This window comes from Barbus barbus (genome assembly GCF_936440315.1).
Source record: "Barbus barbus genome assembly, chromosome: 35".
NCBI classification, from domain to species: Eukaryota; Metazoa; Chordata; class Actinopteri; order Cypriniformes; family Cyprinidae; genus Barbus; species Barbus barbus.
Window position 1 is genome coordinate 10,635,458 of NC_136763.1, and position 18,036 is coordinate 10,653,493.

The 18,036-nt window shown below is 36.1% G+C and overlaps 1 pseudogene across 1 annotated transcript; it reads left to right on the top strand.

Moving 5' to 3' along the window:
• The first annotated feature begins 3,112 nt into the window (after positions 1-3,112).
• On the top strand, positions 3,113-17,308 carry LOC306854812 (putative beta-lactamase-like 1; annotated as a pseudogene). Its single transcript has 8 exons — positions 3,113-3,246; positions 6,116-6,185; positions 8,598-8,748; positions 11,235-11,341; positions 12,379-12,536; positions 14,672-14,919; positions 16,001-16,106; positions 16,329-17,308. The product of its transcript is annotated as a putative beta-lactamase-like 1 (transcript).
• The last annotated feature ends 728 nt before the right edge of the window (positions 17,309-18,036 follow it).

Sequence of the window (18,036 nt, forward strand, 5' to 3'; positions counted from 1 at the left end):
CTCAACTGGAAATCAGCAGAGAAGATTTTGCAGTGCACCGTTAAATGACCAATGTTAAATATTAATTTTGTACAGTTATTTTGCATTTACTATGATAAAATAACAGTTTTATACGAGAAGTTGAATACGAATTGTGTAATAGGTCATTTTACTTTAGGCTATGTGCCACTCCCTTTGCCAACAGTTACTGACGTAAAACTCGGAAAGCTTTTCATACCCGTTTGATTTGGTTGGTCAGAAATAGTTAGACCTAACTTAAATAACGAACACTGCAATATAATGTTTTAAAATCTCTGTTTAATGCAAATCCAGTAATATATACATTCATTAAGAACATATACAAATATTACAGATGTTTTAAAGTTTATTTAATCTGCAATATGCAGAATTATCTTTGACACATCAATCAATCAATGCTTCTGGCAAAAACTGTTGATGCCTGTTCCAAAAGCAATCTGTCAATTCACATTAATGACTTTAGCATGTAATCAGTAAACAGTATGCTAGCCATCAAAAAAATATATATATTTTTTTGTTGTTTTTTTTTTTTGTTGTATATTGCATTTCTCAATCCCTGTCATTGCAAAGCAGCTTTACAGGAACTCAGCCTTAAAGAAAAGCCTTAAAGCTCCCATTGTGCAAGCCAAGGGCGGCTGTGGCAAAGAAAAAAACTGTTAAGGAGGAAAAGAAAAAGGAGCTAGGGGAGAGAAAAACCTTGCAATGAACGAGACTCAGCTGGGGGAGCCATTTTTGTGTAAGAATCAGACAGTCATTGAAAGGCCTATAGATGGTCAGCGGGTGTGCTGTCTGAGTTTTTATATATACTAAAGAGGGACAGTAAAATGTGCATCAATAACATTATATCTGCTATGTTTTTGGACTTGCAACAACCTGATTCTTCTGCCTGACTGTTTATCCCTGGACACATTTATGTGTTTCATATAGCCTACTCCAGTATGTTTTAGAGCAAATCCAAACTACACTTAATTTTATACCTTTATTTCACAGGAGTTTTGAATATTGCATTGTTGTTGTTTATGAAGGAGATTTTTTTCTTTTCCTTTTCTTTTTCCCTCATTGCTGCTCTAAATCTGCCAGCCCCCCAGTTGCCTCTTTATTTTCAGTCTTGTGTTCTTTTACTTTATGCTGCAGTATAAAGGCTTTTCGCCATTCTCTTGAGCTTTCTTCAATTCAGAAGCCTATGAACATACATTTTAATTGCATCTCCCAATTACATGCAAAAGTGGAAACTTCATTAGTATTTGCTTTGAAAAGTACTTCTCTAACAGTATGAATAGATATCAAAAAATAGTAACTTGTGCCATAACACGTGTCCATCTTCTATTTTTGTTTATTGCAAATGGCTGTATAGCTGCGAATGTTTTCGCACATCATACAATCTTTATCAATAATTTGGAAAAAAAGAGCCTGTGCTGACCATCTTTGTATAATTATGTTCAAGGATTGATGGCCGTTCTCACATGACACAAACATGCAGAATTCATTATGATCTGTTTTCATCTCTATACACCTGTAAAATGAGCCGGGAGGGGAAAATAAACCTCAGAGCAAACAGCAGGCAGTCAAATTATTCACCAGGACTCTCATATTTTCAGCAATGCATCCCTGGCAAGACGATTAAATCAGTGAGGACAATCATGGGAATGTGTAAAACCATCCATGTGACTTGGGGATAAAATTCATGATTGAATTGAACATTGTCATAACATATGGGACACAGGAGAACAGTCAATGTGACACCATGTGGATGCAGCGCATAGTTATTGATGATACATACATTTTCACAATTTGTAATGCCACAATGTGGGTCTTGGGAATCCTTTGGTGAACTTGAATGTATTGTTAAATGTATCGTGATAGTTCAAGTGTGTAGAAAGAGGGAGGTTAAAAGCTTTTTGAAGCTCTGTTGTGATTTATATGAAAAAAACAATCATAGCAAGCTTGAATGTAACTACACAATTTCTCAGAAGTAATTATGTCTCATGTCTTTACTATTTTCTGTTTACAAGGACAAGAAAGCATTCATGTCATGCAAAGCACACAAACTGAGAAGAAGAACATTGGACAGTCAGCGGAAGACAATGTTATTGGTCTAAATATATATTGTGTGTATATGTTGTTTGCTTGTATATAAATATAGGGTTTCATATTTCTAGAAACAGAGAGCTTACTTTAAATTGTTACATATTTATAACTACACTCCTACCAAAGAGAGTAAAATTGGTTTCAGAATGAATTGGAGTTCTGTGCTGTCACTTGCATTCTGCTTTGTCGTAACTAGTCGAATTGCACTCGTGGGTCTGAATAATATTACTTCCTCTCCAGATGTCAGTGGATAGCCTTTGTGGGCTATAATCAGCATGACTCACTTGGACCCCAAACAGGTACATTCATCGAAACTTCAGCTGGACTTTTACGCACACACTAGATCTTGGTTTTTCTCAGTAATTGCCACCCATAGGGTTATGAAACAATCACTGCTGAATAGTTGAAAGTGTCAGCTCTTTTTCATTTTCTCTGGTCCTAAGATTCACAGATTGTTGTAAAATAAGAATATTTAGCAAATAAGCATTTTCTCCCACATTTTAGTATTTTCCTTTTGCTTTCCTTTATCACAGTATACTGCACATATACTGTATATCATCTTTTGTGTTCTGCAGAAGAAAGAAATGATGGTGTACGGTCAGTAAATCATGACAGAATTGTTATTTTAGTGTACAGGACAAGCATACAATTGTATTTCTTCATAAGTCCACGCAGTTATCCAACAACTCTGCCTAACAATTAATAAATCCACTTATATTGCAACTGAAATCTATTTAATGAAATGCAAAGTCAAGCGAATGAGCTATACCTGATAAAAACCTTTAATGTTGTATTATAGTGTCATTTGTATAGTGGTTTGGTAGTTTGTCCTCTAATTGAATGCACGTTTAATTGTGGCCTAAGTGTCTAAATGAAAGCAGCATTGCATGCCTGGCCATATAGTAATATTGTCTGCTGTCTAACACTATAGCTCAATCATTGCACTGGCCGTTCTCCACTGTTGGCAGATGTTGCAGATGGCAGATAATCCTGAATCTTGGGTCTGATGCAAGCTGGATTTATCCATGGCCATGATACCAACATCTGTCGAGACTTCACAGTAAGCTAGCTGAACACGAGAGAGTGTTGAGTGTGAATACTCCTTCATCGTCAAAGAAGAAAAGCATTCCTAAACTTCAAGTAAGGGTAAGTCCATGTTAAAATAGATGTGTTTATTACAATTTGGTTTAAGCAGTGACAACAGAAGAAAATGAAAGGATGTCAGTCGTACTATATGATTATGCTAATGTAGTGTGCATAACTGCCATCTTCAGTAGCAGATCCTTTCCAAAGTGGAAAACATGACGTTGAAACCATGATGTTGAGTGTGAATGAAATTCTTCTCTTTATAAAATAAGGTCGTACCATGCTTATTTTAAGGTGTATTCTGAGGTTGTTGTTTTTTTTTGTGACCTGTTCTAAGCAATTTTTTGCATGTTTTAATTATTTCTCAATTTAAAATTGTAAGTGACAGCACAAAACGTGAAACTGACAGAAAAATGGACCAGCATTATTGAAGCCAGTAGGAAACAGCAAATCATATAATCTCACTAATACACCATGTTCATGTAGAGTGCTTGCTAACTGGTTGAATTTCTCATTACAATATTGCACTTGTCATTGAAATATGGTGTTTTCGCATTCACTATTTTGCATAACTTCATCGTTTCTGTAAGGCAGGTTATGTGTTGCTTTTTTTGGGGGGGGTTGGAGAAAATGATTTGGCTTATAAAAAATATTACACGGTGTATGCATGCAAATCCCAGAATTGTGAAAATTCTGTTTGTGAGCCATGAGGGAGTTTGTCTGCACTGAGAAGCCTCTTATATGAGCCACTGCTGTATATATTAAGCTGGGTGCTCTGTGACTGAGTTCATTGTGAGTCAGCCTGCAGGGACAGCAATAAAACGATGGTCGTTTATGAAAAAATGATGTGAAGAGGCGAGTTTCTATTCATATATCGCATGCACAGACTTTTCCTGGTGCTCAAGTTATCAGTCACTGTGAGGTATGGATCATCTGCTTTATCTGTGTGGAAAGAAAGAACAGTAAACGTAAATTACATCATCACAGAAACTCTAAAGTGAATTGCACAGCAAATGCATAACTTGAACTGGCCTATTGCAAGAAAGGGAACAGTATTTTTTTATTTTCAGATGAAGAGTTTTAAAGAGAATAAAGCTTGCTACTTCTGAATACTGCAAAATATATCATATTTTATGATTAGTAAGTGGGACGAAAGACACTATTCCATCATAAATGCTTTAAAGGTCAACTACACTGCATTGTGGGAAATGTAATATGCAGTATGCTCTACTGTTCATTTGTTTAAGTAACAGATCATCTTATACAGAAAATGTACACTTATACATATTGTAGCAATAGTAGTGTGCTATTCCAAACACGTCAATAATATTCATTTCAATACTTATTTAAATTGTACATTGGTGCTGTGTGAGATGCAAATGCATCCCTATTACCCAATCCTACCTAAGGGTAGCATCTATTTGGAAGACACTTGTATTTATTAGCATATCATTAATTACTCCCAGGCATGTCTATTTAAAAAAAAGAAAAAGTTTGTAATGATCCAAAATTTTGCCCTCTCCTGTCGTGACAATGTTATAATATTAAAGTCTGTTGTCCAGCTTCGTGTCATTTTAAATTCATCCTTATCATTGAATTCAAATGACTGAAACATCAGTGACCAAGCATTTTGTGAGCTTTACAGCCAGATATTTAGGACTCTTAAGGACAAAAATAACATGAGTTCAGTTAATATGCAGTATTCATACATGGAATTGTGTCATTCTAATGCCACTTGCATTGGGTTTCAATTGGAAAAGGACTAATTTCAATTGGAAATGTACTGATGAAGCACATCCTGCCTTCCTTTGAATAATAGAACCTACCGTTAAATGTTAAGTAATACTTCAATGCATGTTTTGTTGCATGATTCAGCTTGTGAACAGCAGCACTTCAATGAAAAATGTACTTTTTGTTTACCAGACCAAACGCTACCCTCTCAGGACAATGACTCATCTGCACAACAGATTTTGTTCAGATTTCACCCTGCATTTATATGAATGTGAGAAAAGAGCGGGTCTTTGGTGGGCATATTTAGCCCTCAGGACCTTGCGTGTGACACATTTTCTGAGTTTTAATAGCTCACATTCACATATCACTCGCAGGATGTGAAGGCTCATCAGATATATGCTATTGTTCCCTGAACTCAACAGACAGAGTAGACGGTCACATCCCGTAAGAGTGATGTGCCGTTGCCCTTGAGGGCTTAAAGTCATGTTTGACTGCCTTGGTTGAAAATGTGTGTGTCACATACAGATGAGAAGATACATACAGAGCAGAGTTAACAGAGTAAAATGCAGTAGAAGACCCAAAAGAGAAGAATTTATTCACAGGTGGCAACTGCAGATAACTAAAAGAATGGTGAAAAAATGACAAGTTTTCATCTGAATAACACACAGACTAGAGCGAGGAGCAATTGTTTTATTTATTGTAAAAGTGCTCAATGGAAATGTGTGTACCTGTTCTCAAAACTGTGAGAAACAACACATTTAACACAGTTAACATCTAATTCATGAATTATTAACTAATAAATGTAATATGTTTTAATTATTTTATTTATGCCTACATATTTCTGCATGTTGTCTGAGCCATGTGACTGTTGAACATTAAAATGTTCAGATTCCAAATATCATCTTGCAATTAACCATTTTTGACTTCATGATCCCCAAAAATATGAATTTCAATTCAGAATATTACAAAATGATTACTTTAGAAGTTAATTCAATTGTTAATTCGTTGTATGGTTGAACTGTTCTTTTTTGTTTTTGTTTTTTTTCAAACAATTAATAAATAGGACAAAAATTGTTGTCAAATTATTGGCCTATTCACGAAAAAAAAAAAAAAAAGAGTGAAATGAGATCTTGCCTATTTTCCATTAATCTGATAGAACTACTGAATTGTTTTGTACTTTCTGCTTTGGTAGAGAAAACATGGGAGAGACGGGGAGCAAGGTGGTCCTGAAGGAGACATCTGTCGATGGAGTCCAGCCCCAGGTAACCTCCATGTGCACTTCAGCTTCATAGCCCAAACACATTGTACTCTGCAGAAAAATTGTGCATGGCCAAATACAAACAAAAATCCTTCTCTTGAAAGTAAACAGTAAAGACTAAACAATTAGATTATTGCTTCTCTTGCTGAGTCAAAAGCAATGTACTAATCATTTGATGCACCATTGTTTAGTTCATGACCATCTGTTCTTATATTTTCATGTGAATGTATAAGTGAGGCTCACAATATGTTTCACTGCTATCATATTAGCAATCTCTTTTGATTTACTCAAACTCACTAGCTGTGAAGCTGCACACGTTACTAGTGGGATCAAGTTGCACGGTCTCTCTAATTATTTCTCAGAATATGAATTTTCATGCTTTACATTAATCCACAGCAGAATTTTATTTTTAGCTTTAACAGAATTATCGGACACTGAGTGATTTACATGGAACTACCCTCTTTTTACTTTGTTGCATTTAAAAGTGTGGGGGTGGGGTGTTCTAATCCTGTCATTTTATTTTATTTTTGAAGAGAATTTTCTCAGAGGACAAATCTATATTATTTTATTGAAATATATTATTTTTTTGGATGAAAGCATTTATTAATTTATTTATTTTAAGAAGAAATTTATCATACTACAAATGCAGTATGTTGTGAATGAAAACATTTTAGCTTATTTATTTGTTGTATTTTATTTTATATTATAGGAATTATTTCTATTTTATTTTTATTTATTACATTTTTTAATGCACTTTGAAGAGGATGTCAGCGCTAAATTCACACTCCAGTAATCTCACAGTTGAGTATTTATGATGGTGGTTTCCTTCACCCTGCTGTCAAACCCTGCTGCTTCTGTTAATCCCATTGTACCTCCAGGTCAGTTGGTCCAATCACAGCCTGCTATAAAAGTCACATGTTAGGGTCTTTTGGATGAGTGCAGTGCAGTAGTGTAGATTTGGCACCAGCAAATGGCCTGATAAGATTTGTGTTGGAGAATATCTGCCAAAAGATGACTCTGAGTGACTTCACCAGTGTTAAATGTACACAATATGTGACCCAAATTCAAAAATGTTTAAAAAACAGTACATATCCTATAGTGTCCCTTATGTAACCTTTCATGTAGTCCCCTCAGGCATGTCCCCTTGTTGACGTTCACTTTAAATGCTCTTCTCTTGCAAGATGAAATCAGCCATGTCTTGTGACACACAGAATTCAAGTTTGATTCAATCTATGTGGGAAGTCTGGTAGTTTGGAGCAGGGAGCGATGCACATGCTCTAAAAGAGGGAAACAGCAGCCAAGTGAATCGATTTGCAGGGATTAGGATAAAGAACCGCCCTGGTCTGATGGGGTTTAGAGGGGTAAATCTTGGGATTATGATGTCAGGTCAGGCGCTGTGGTGGGAGAGGAAATTGAATTGTCAAAGGGAATCTGGTGGCCAGGATTATGCCACAGTCAGTGTGGTGATGGCAAGAGTCAGATCCGTGTCTACCCAGTGGTACCTAGGGTGTGACTACCATGGAATGGGATATTCTACTTTAGAAGAGGAGGAATTCCATATAGAATCTGTGCACTTGTTTGGGACAGCTACTTGAAATGGTGCCATATATGTATTACAAATGAGGCTTTACAGCTGGTGAGTGTCCTTATATTATGTATTCTTGTTGTGAAGAGATTTGGTCAGCAACTACATGCAGTTCTACATCATAATTTGTTCTCCAAGGCTAACTTCATCAGTTTTGTTTGGCTTTTTCTTGCAGTCATTAATTATAATATGTTGAGTGACTCACAGCATGAAGAATGGAATAGCCCCAGAGACACACTATGCTTCATTAATTTTTGTTTTTGAGTGTGGAATTTTGATTGATTGAATTGGGAAAATTGAATTCAATCAATCAAAATTCCACACTCAAAATATGGTATATATATATATATATATACCAATACCAGATTGGTATATACAGTATATATACCATTCAAAGGTTTTTTGTGGTCAATAAGATATACATTATTACCAAAAATAAAAATCAGTTTCAAATATGCAGTTATTTTGAACTATTTTGAGTTATTTTCAAATATACATTAAAAAAAAAAAAAAAAAAAAAAAAAATCTCAGGAACCATGTGATACTGAAGATTGGAGTAATGGCTGCTGAAAATTCAGCTTTGCATCAATAAATTGCAAGGAATAAATTAAATTTAAAAATATATATTAAAATAGAAAACTGCAATATTGTAATAAATTGTAATAGTATTTCACAATGTTACTGTTTTTACAGTATTTTTGATTAAATAAATGCAGCCTTGGTAAGCAAGTGAGTTCTTTCAAAAACATTAAAATAATCTTGCATACTAAAACACTCCAAAAAATAGTTTTCCTACTCTTCATGCTTTTTTGTTGTTATCCATTTTAATAGCCGACACCAGCACTTGCCATAGACGGGTTAACCAAAACCAGCAAGATGAAGGTGAAATGGACCCAACTGGGCCTGGTGTTTTTCTTACTGCTGTCCATCATCATGACTTCTTGCTTCATTTGGCAGTACCAGCTGCCCAAGTTAGAGTTAGGTGAGTAATTTGTCCACAGGTCATGTATTACCTTGCCTTTACCAGCTCAGACAACAATACTCCTTCCTTGTGAAAGCCTTAAGTCAAACTTTTAAACTTTTAAAGAAGATATTTTATACAAATCTCTTTCACAGTTTTATAAATACTTCCTTCTAATATTTATAACTGTAACAAACATATGACCGTATTGGTGTCAGATGTGCATATCTGAGAGGTTACTCGATGTGTGCTTAGTAGATCCTATTATCTGCTTTCTGTGAGAGTTGGGATTGATTTAGAAAGCTAAAGATGGAAGACTGGCTTCTTTTCTAGGTGAACGTGCAGTGGAGCTACATATGTAACTGGCAAATTCACTAAACCACAATTAAAACATTTTTATTAATTGATGCTGGAATAAAATATAAATATTAGGTTTAAAAAAAAAAACTTAAGCTAAATGGAAATCAAAGCATTCAAATTACTAATAGTTAAAGTTTAAACAAAAAAAAAACCTAAATAATTTTATAAAAAACTTATAAAACCACAAGTAGACTGTCTGCTTCATATCTGCTAACTCTTTATTGTGATGGTCTCCCAATAGACACTCTACTGACTGTAAGTAACTTTGCAAGTACATGTCAACTTATTCTAACCCTAACCCTACCAGTCCACTAATACACCACTAACACTCTAATGAGAGTTAGTAGTAATGTAGGTGCAATTTTACTTACAGTCAACAGAATGTGTTAAAGGGACCATCAAAATAAAGTGAAACCAAATTAACTGAAAATAAAGGCTAATTCAAAATATTAAAGTAAACTATTGTCACGGTCATGATCTGTTTTAGTTTAGTTATGTCTCCGTCAGCCTACCTAATGTTTCCATGGTTATTAGTTAATTAGCTCCACACCTGTTTCTGTTTCTCCTTGATTGTGTTTAGCATTTAAAGCCTGTCTTCTCCCCTGTTCCCTTGTCCGCTATCGTTTGCTTTATGTGTTTTGCTACCCCATGCTCCTGGATTTCCTTTGTTTCGTCTGAGAATTATTATTAAAAGACTATTATTTGAAACCTTCCTTCGTCGTGCGTTTTTGTAGCATAGCACCCGTAACATAAGAGTGTATAAATAATAAAATAACACTATCATTGTCATTCTTTTAAGTGCGAACAGTCTATAATAAGCCATTTCTTATGCCAATGTGCCGCATCCTCAACAACCAAACAGAACTGGCTTGCAAGATGGATAATTGCAGCATACTCTTTGCACTGAGCACCAATTTTGTCCATTGCCTGATTTGCACAATTTCTTTGGTCAATTGCAGTTCATTTGTGGTGAATTCAACTCTAAGCTCACTCCCTTTATAACCAGAACAATAAGGAAATGTATTCAAGCAAACATTTGTCTCTAATGATTATTCTGTTATGAAAATTAAAGTGGGGCTTATTATTTGTGCATGTATTTGTTAGGGGTCAACCAATGATAAACCTGGAGTGTTTTCCCAAAAGTGTTGTTTGTGAGCTTGCGTGTGGACTAGCTTGTGTGTGGACTAACATGTGCTAACAGGGCTTGCAGCAGGTGAATCAGTTGTGCCATTAAACTGCCTTGTGTTCTTTTTGCTAACTGCAGAATGGATTTCAAGGACTGCGCACGCAGATCTATGGCCAATGTTGAATCCAAAGTTTTTTTTTTTTTTACGAATCTTTGAGTTAACATACTAAACATTAGTGGAATGAATTTGCACCGCAGCGCCCCCACAGCTTGATGATCATGACAAGAATAGGATGCATAGTTATCTTTACTGAAGTGAATTAGGTTTAAATCGCCGTCATGCATGAATGAATGAATTATATTTTTGCAATTTTAAACATAATAATCCCCGATGATCACATTACACAAAACTGAAATTGCACGTCAAAATAACACATTGTCAATATTTTTTGAGACCTCCCAAAATTTCACAAATCACATTTTCAGGGGAGCCCATGTCTTATTAAAGGGAGCCGAGCTCCCCCTAGCTCCCCCATAGTTTGCACCCTGCTTACGATTTGTTTTGGGAAACACACCCCTGGCCGATTATCGGCTCAGATATTAAGCATATCAGCGGTATCAGCCTTTTTCAAAAACCAATTTACAGATAAATTAATTTAAAAGCATTTAAAGAGAGGAATTTGTCAGAGCCGTTGTTATTCTTAGTTTTGACATTGATTTTAATTTTTACTCCAGACATATACGTATATTGGTTCAAAAAGTTATCAGACTAATTGATCTATAATAATCGTATCAGCATCTGCCCTGAAAAGCACATATCAGTCGACCCCTACTATGTGTATTTAAAATTAATGTCACAGTTTTAATTCAATGATTGAGCTTATAAATATTTTCTGTTGCAATTTTGTTCAGTTTGGAACTAAATGTGTTTTGTTCACTAAATTTAAATATTAAGTGTTTCCTATTGGGTCACTCACTCTCTCTTTTTATATATGTATATGATTGTGTGCCCATCCTTAAGAAGAAAATACTGGGGGAAGATCTAAATTGGTGAGAATGTGCCCTCGCTTCCCAGAGCCTACACCTCTTGAACACCCCATCCCCTCTTTGAAGGAGGCGCTTGAGAAGGTAAACATGTAAAGATTGAAAACTAAGCTCAGTATTTTTGTGCTTTTGTGTGAATGACTTTGCTCTTTGTAGGATTGTGACACATTTTATCTAATAATTTGCTTTCTCCTTATTCAAAAAGGAGATATAAGTATAGTTATATCTAGATCATGATTTCAAAATGCCCCTCAAACTTTAGATGCCATTAGAGCAAAACCCTTGGCTGAAAGTGCACCAGCTTATGAATGCTTTTCCTCTATCTGAACTTGTTAAAAGCATAAAGCACCTTCATTGCTCTTGAAAGCAGTGGTAAAAATAATGCTTGAGGCATTCGTGACAGCACCTTAAACATGTGTTGCATAAAATGAAATTACAATGTCATCTGTAGTAATCAGTGTATAAATTATGAATATGAGAGAGCCATGCAATGATCTTTGAGTAGTTTCACACAATATTCAGTCAAAAACATGATTAGAAAATAGAATTAATTTGGCATCATTAAGAGTGTTCGCTCATAGAATAAGTACTTTGGATAAAAATGCTCTCAATATTTAAAGACTTATTACGCTGAAATGTGTAATTTGTGTGCCACTAGCATCACAACTTTTTTTAAACAGGTTTTCTGAACACTCTGGCCATCAGCCATCAGCCCTAAACAGAGAAATGTTTTGATTGCGACTTTGCTGTTTCAGGGAAATGGACATATGTCTGGCTTATTTATACTTGCTTGTACTGGAAATATATACTACCGTTGGAATCAGTATGATTTTTTTTAAGAATATACGTTTTTATTCAACAATGATGCATTAAATTGATCAGACATTTATAATGTTACAAAAGATTACTATTTCAAATAAATACTGTTTTGAACTTTTAAGTCTTCAATTCATTGAAGATTTCTGGCAAAATTACCATGATTTTCATACAAATATTAAGCATCTCAGCTGTATTATGCAATCTTAATTTTACAAATCACATTTTACTTTAAATACATTCTAAGTTTGTCTGAATCATTGTTGCATATTAATTAATGTAATAATGTATTTGTATTTGTCTAGGTTGATGCACTGCTGCGCAATAACATCAACCCTGTCAGTCTGCCCTCATTGTCAGCTATTGTTACTTACAATGACACAGTACTGTGGACAGGGAACTTCGGGAAGAGAAATGGCAGTGATCCTAACTCTGCACCACCAAATGAATACACCATTTACAGGTAAGCCATGTATATTGCATTAATATATATATATATATATATATATATATATATATATATATATATTATGTTATGTTTTTTAAATCCATATTATGAATGTATTATGTATTTTGTAATTTTTTTGAAAGTTACATTCACTAGCATAGATTGCTGCACTTACTTAACTGAAAAGTAAAGTTGTTTCAAGTGCAAGTGAATTAAAATCTAGACCAATGCAAGCATATGTTTCAGCCCATTGATTTCTTCAGTGCAATGTGCTGAAACATGTTCATGTTGGTCTTTTTTTATTTTTTAAGATTTATTTATGGAGTTTTTGCCTTTATTATGACAGGAAAGTGTAGAGATGACAGGAAAAACTTGTCTCTGCATAGCACACAAATCACCCTCATATTACAAAGTCTAGCACTGAGAGGTAATGTTATCATAATTACCAATTAAGTATCCGTGTGCCTTCAAAAACCCCCTCCCTCCCCCTTCTCCCTTCTCGAGGGTCTTGATTTGGACCCATATAGCTGCAATCATTCAAGCATCATAACCTAAGAGCTATGCTCTTTTTCAGTGAAGAAGCACACAGCTTCACATTTAGAGCCCAATTAGTATGCATAGCCTGATTTAATCTCTCCAAATCCACTCATAATTTGCTCATTTTGCATTATTGATTGGAGTTGTCCTTTCAAGCACCACAGCACAGTTCCAAAGTGGACAAAGGCTAGATTGTTTTCTCTGTTGAAAGCCATAGACTCAATGTTTTTGTTTTTACATTTATGCACGTCTACAATAGAATTAACATGAATACCAGCATTATTTTGAAACATATACTGAAGCAAGGAATATTTATGTGAATGATTCAGACCCTTGAATTTCTACTGAAGGGAAGGTTTTTGTTTATTTTTGTCTCCATATACCCTTTAAGTGTCTATAGACCTGGAAAGTGGAGAAGGAGAGTAGAAGAAAATATTGGTGTTGCTATTTTGAGCATTATATATTCAAAAGGAATTGGCATACATTCCATGAAACATAATAAAAGACATTATTTCTATCTGAACTATAGTCTAACACCACAAAAATATAATTTGTTGATTTTAAATTTACAAAGGGAATGGATTTGTACAAATATTGCATAATTTGCTTTCACATGATCACACACACATTTCCCTTTTAGTTTATAAAACCTTTCCAAACCTCTCCTCTCCATGATTGTAGTGCTATGCTGTGTTTAAGGCTAAAGATTAATTCTAAATGTCCTGAGGGTTGGCAAATACATGGTATAGTTTTGAATACAGGTGATGAAGCTCCTGGTTTTATCAGAACGTGAGAATATACAGCCACTTTCTCTGCCTTCTGAGAAGTAATCTTTTCTGAGTCCCGTTAATGCTACTGAGCTGCTTTTCTTCAGTTCTAGCTCTAAAGATCATCTTGTACACAACCCAGCTATTGTTTGCATGGCTCAAACTATTGTAATGGATTGTGGAATTGTTTTATGAGTCAAGGGTGTTCACAAATATAATCCATCTTTGAGTAGCGAGGTGTTTTGTCCTGCGTACTCACTTGGCTGAGAAGTATATAGGATTTATGAGGGTACACTGTTAGGAGATGTCATTTTCATAGTTCAAAAGGCTGACATTGAACTCATAAACCACTCAAGGCCAGTCTCAGTGTCAAGCTCTGACGCACACTGGGTTGGCTAGTCAATCAGCATAGCACAATGCAAACAACTGAACAAGTCAGGAATTGTTAAATGCCTTTTCATGAACGTGAAGCCTAATACAACAGTGAAATCATTTGGAAATATGATATTTTTATTGAAATAGACAAGAAATAAAAACATCCAGTAAGGCAGAACAGGTTTGCCATTCCTTTATTTGTTTGTTGGCTGGAAATACGGTTAAGGAATTTTTGATGACATCCTTCTATTCTTATAGTGGCATTATACTTGACTTGATGTCTAGCAATTCGGTTTGAATGTTATGCATTTTAACGATTAATAATTCATTTTCATTGCTGAACTCACAGCACCAGTGTGAAAGCTGTTGCCATTTTTTCATAAAACGATCATTTTCATAAATAATATTTTCATTTTGATCACATTTGAATGGAGAAAACGTCTTAATCTGCTGCATGGTTGCCTTCTGTAGGATTGCCAGTGTATCCAAGATCTTTCCCACCCTGATGCTGTATCGACTATGGGAAGATGGCAAAGTGGGCTCTCTGGATGACCCACTGGAGAAGTATGTGGACAACTTCACCATTAAAAACCCCTTGGGCAAAAGCAGAGACTCTGAGCTGAAATATGTCACTGATGGGCTGATCTTCCTTGAAAGCGGTGAGGTTCAAATCCGATCGTCCTCTGTAACGTTAAGAAGAATGGCCAGCCAGCTTTCTGGTAAGTTTCCAGCTTCCAGTCTTGTGTCAAGAAGCAATTCCATGATTACACAATCAATGAGCGTTGGAATAATAACATTATTTGTTCTCAGCGTGTAATAACCATAGCAGCAGGTCAAAATGAATGTTTCTTGAACTCAGCGGTGGGCCAGCTGTCTGACCTCAATTGCTGGTGGTGAACACGGACAATTTAGTGGAACAAACTCGAGAGCAGAATTAAAAACAAGAAACTCTTCTATTGCAATTTCACAGTCATGAAAGTAATGTACCTGTAGTGACCGACGAAATATGCCTTCACCTACTTGTTGTGTGTGATTTCTGATCTCGGCTGCTATGCCAGCTAGTTCAAATGAAAAGATAATAGGAATTTTAATTCTTTCAGTGCAGAAATAAAACAGTCAAAGCTCTAATCAGCGTTAAAGTCTATTGCTCTTGCTGTCTTCAGTAGTTTGCTGTTGCTCCATCTCATCCATTCTTTTTTTCAAATGCAAAGGAAAGGACAAGTACAGTGTTATAACCTAGGGCAAATTTAATGTGTGCAGAAAAATTCAAAGCTTATATCCAAACTGATCATACAGAGTATGTGTGGTTAGAAAAATCTGGCTGTGCAAATGCAGTACATGCTTTACTATGTTGATGATGAAAAAAGAGTTTTTGTTACTTAAAACTCGAGTGTAAATGTCCAGTTACTCACATGCTGCTGCCTTTTGAGTCCAATATAGGTTGTAACTCCGAAATCCTTCAATAATAGCCTCTTTGCAGAGCCGGTACTATATTTATACTACTTTATCCATATTTCCTTACTGTAACTTGGCAGGCCATGTTTCAAATGTAGAAAGTTAAATTATTTATTCTGATTTTTGAATCAGATTATTGTTGTGAATATACAGGACAAACTATTTTGTCCTTAGTTTCAATACAGGCTCTTCCTGTGGAGAAAGTTTGGTGTTCTAAACATTTTTGTTCATAGTACAAGTGTTTGACCCCTTCAAGAGAACATGAATTTCCCTAAGCCGCTTGAAGCAAATTGCTTTTTAAAGAGTCACAGTTATGTATTATTCACCATATTGTGATTTTTGAAGGTCTACCCAGAAGACTCCGTGGAACTAACTTATTGTGGAAAGGGAAGACCAAGGCTGCAATCAACCTCCTGCAAGATGATGTGCTCGTCGCTGATCCAGGGACCAAGTAAGTTTCCACCACATTAATTTAGCTGATTTATGTAACCGTATTTGTTCCTATCAGCTACTTTAAATTAACTAATTTTGTGTCATCTGAATTGCTGTTTCTCTGTGGAAAGGTTATGGACCGTGATGATAATGATAATAACTTTTCTGTTGTCTCCTAATGACACGCCTTTGAGGTAGAAGGAGGATTTAATGTACTGTTCTCTTCGATTTACCCTGTTAGATGTCACTACAGCAATTTGGCGTTCTCTTTGCTTGCCCATATCCTCTCTGAGAGAGTCATGGGTATCAATTACCAGCGATGGATCACGGATAACATTCTGGGTAGGCTGGGAATGGAGGACACGGGGTTTGACATCAACCCTGGTATCCAAAGTCAAATGGCTGTAGGTGTGTATGCCAGTGGCCAAACGGCGCCTCTTTATGACTTGGGTTGGTACCCGCCCCTCGGGCCAGATGTATTCAACAGCTGCTGACATGGCTAAATTATCAATGATGTTACTGGGAGCCTATCACCGCAAGCTATTGGAGCCTGACACTTTAAAGATTATGCTAACCCCTCTGTTCCGCTGCGACAAAGACTACTTCGCCAACCGCACCGGAACGCCGTGGGAAGTGAACGAACAGATGGGATATGAGGTGCTACGCAAGGATGGTGATCTAGATGGCTACTCTTCTACCTTCTCTCTGATGCCTCGGCTTAAGCTAGGATTGGTGGTGCTAATGGCAGGCACACGGCCACAGAACCAGGATATGGTTTCAAAGGCCTACTCGTATATCATTCCCGCCATGGAGAGGGCCTTCAGGGAGGCCAGGCGGTTTCTTATGCCTCCCCCCAATGCTGCACCCTATGTAGGCTTTTACACTTACGGCAACATCACATTTTATGAGATTAAAGCAGGGCCAGATGGTGTCTTGATCATGCAGCAGTTTGGACCTCAAATAGAAGATCTCATCCCTGAGCGGTACCGGACCATAAAATTGAATTACCTAGTTGACAGAGTCTTTAGAGTTGTTTTTGAGAAAGAATATCCTTGTGTGCTGCGTGTCAACACTGCGTCCGTGTCCCTCGAAGCTCAAGATGGGCAGCTGTTTAACTTTTATGTCTTTGACAAGAACGGCGTGTCTCCTGGATTTGACGCTCCTGGGCTAAACACATATAATGTGATTAGAATATCCCGCAGACCTACATTCTCTAACTGAGGATGAAATGGTTACTAAAAAACTGTGCTTTGAGACACTGGGGGTTTATATACAAGCGATTGAATCAAGTCATAACAGAGGTTGGTTATAATATTTTTTTTTACCTGTAATATCTTGTTTACCCTGTGAAGAAATGTCAACATAATGTATTTTTGCATATACGTTCATATATATTTGTATATATAAATATGTCCTTATATTTCCATATCCTTCCTTTATTTATATATATATATATATATATATATATATATATATATATATATGTATCTTTTCATGTGACAACACTGAATAAATGACACTTTGCTACAATGTAAAGTAGTGAATGTACAGCTTGTATAACAGTGTAAATTTGCTGTCCCCTCAAAATAATTCAACACACAGTCATTAATGTCTAAACCGCTGGCCACAAAAGTGAGTACACCCCTAAGTGAAATTGTCCAAATTGGGGCCAAAGTGTCAATATTTTGTGTGGCCACCATTATTTTCCAGCACTGCCTTAACCCTGGTCGTCTTGGAGGTGTGTTTGGGGTCATTATCATTTGGAATACTGCCCTGCGGCCAAGCCTCTGCTTCAGTATGTCACAGAACATGTTGGCATTCATGGTTCCGGTTCCCTCAATGAACTGTAGCTCCCCAGTGCCGGCAGCACTCATGCAGCCCCAGACCATGGCACTCCCACCACCATGTTTGACTGTAGGCAAGACACACTTGTCTTTGTACTCCTCACC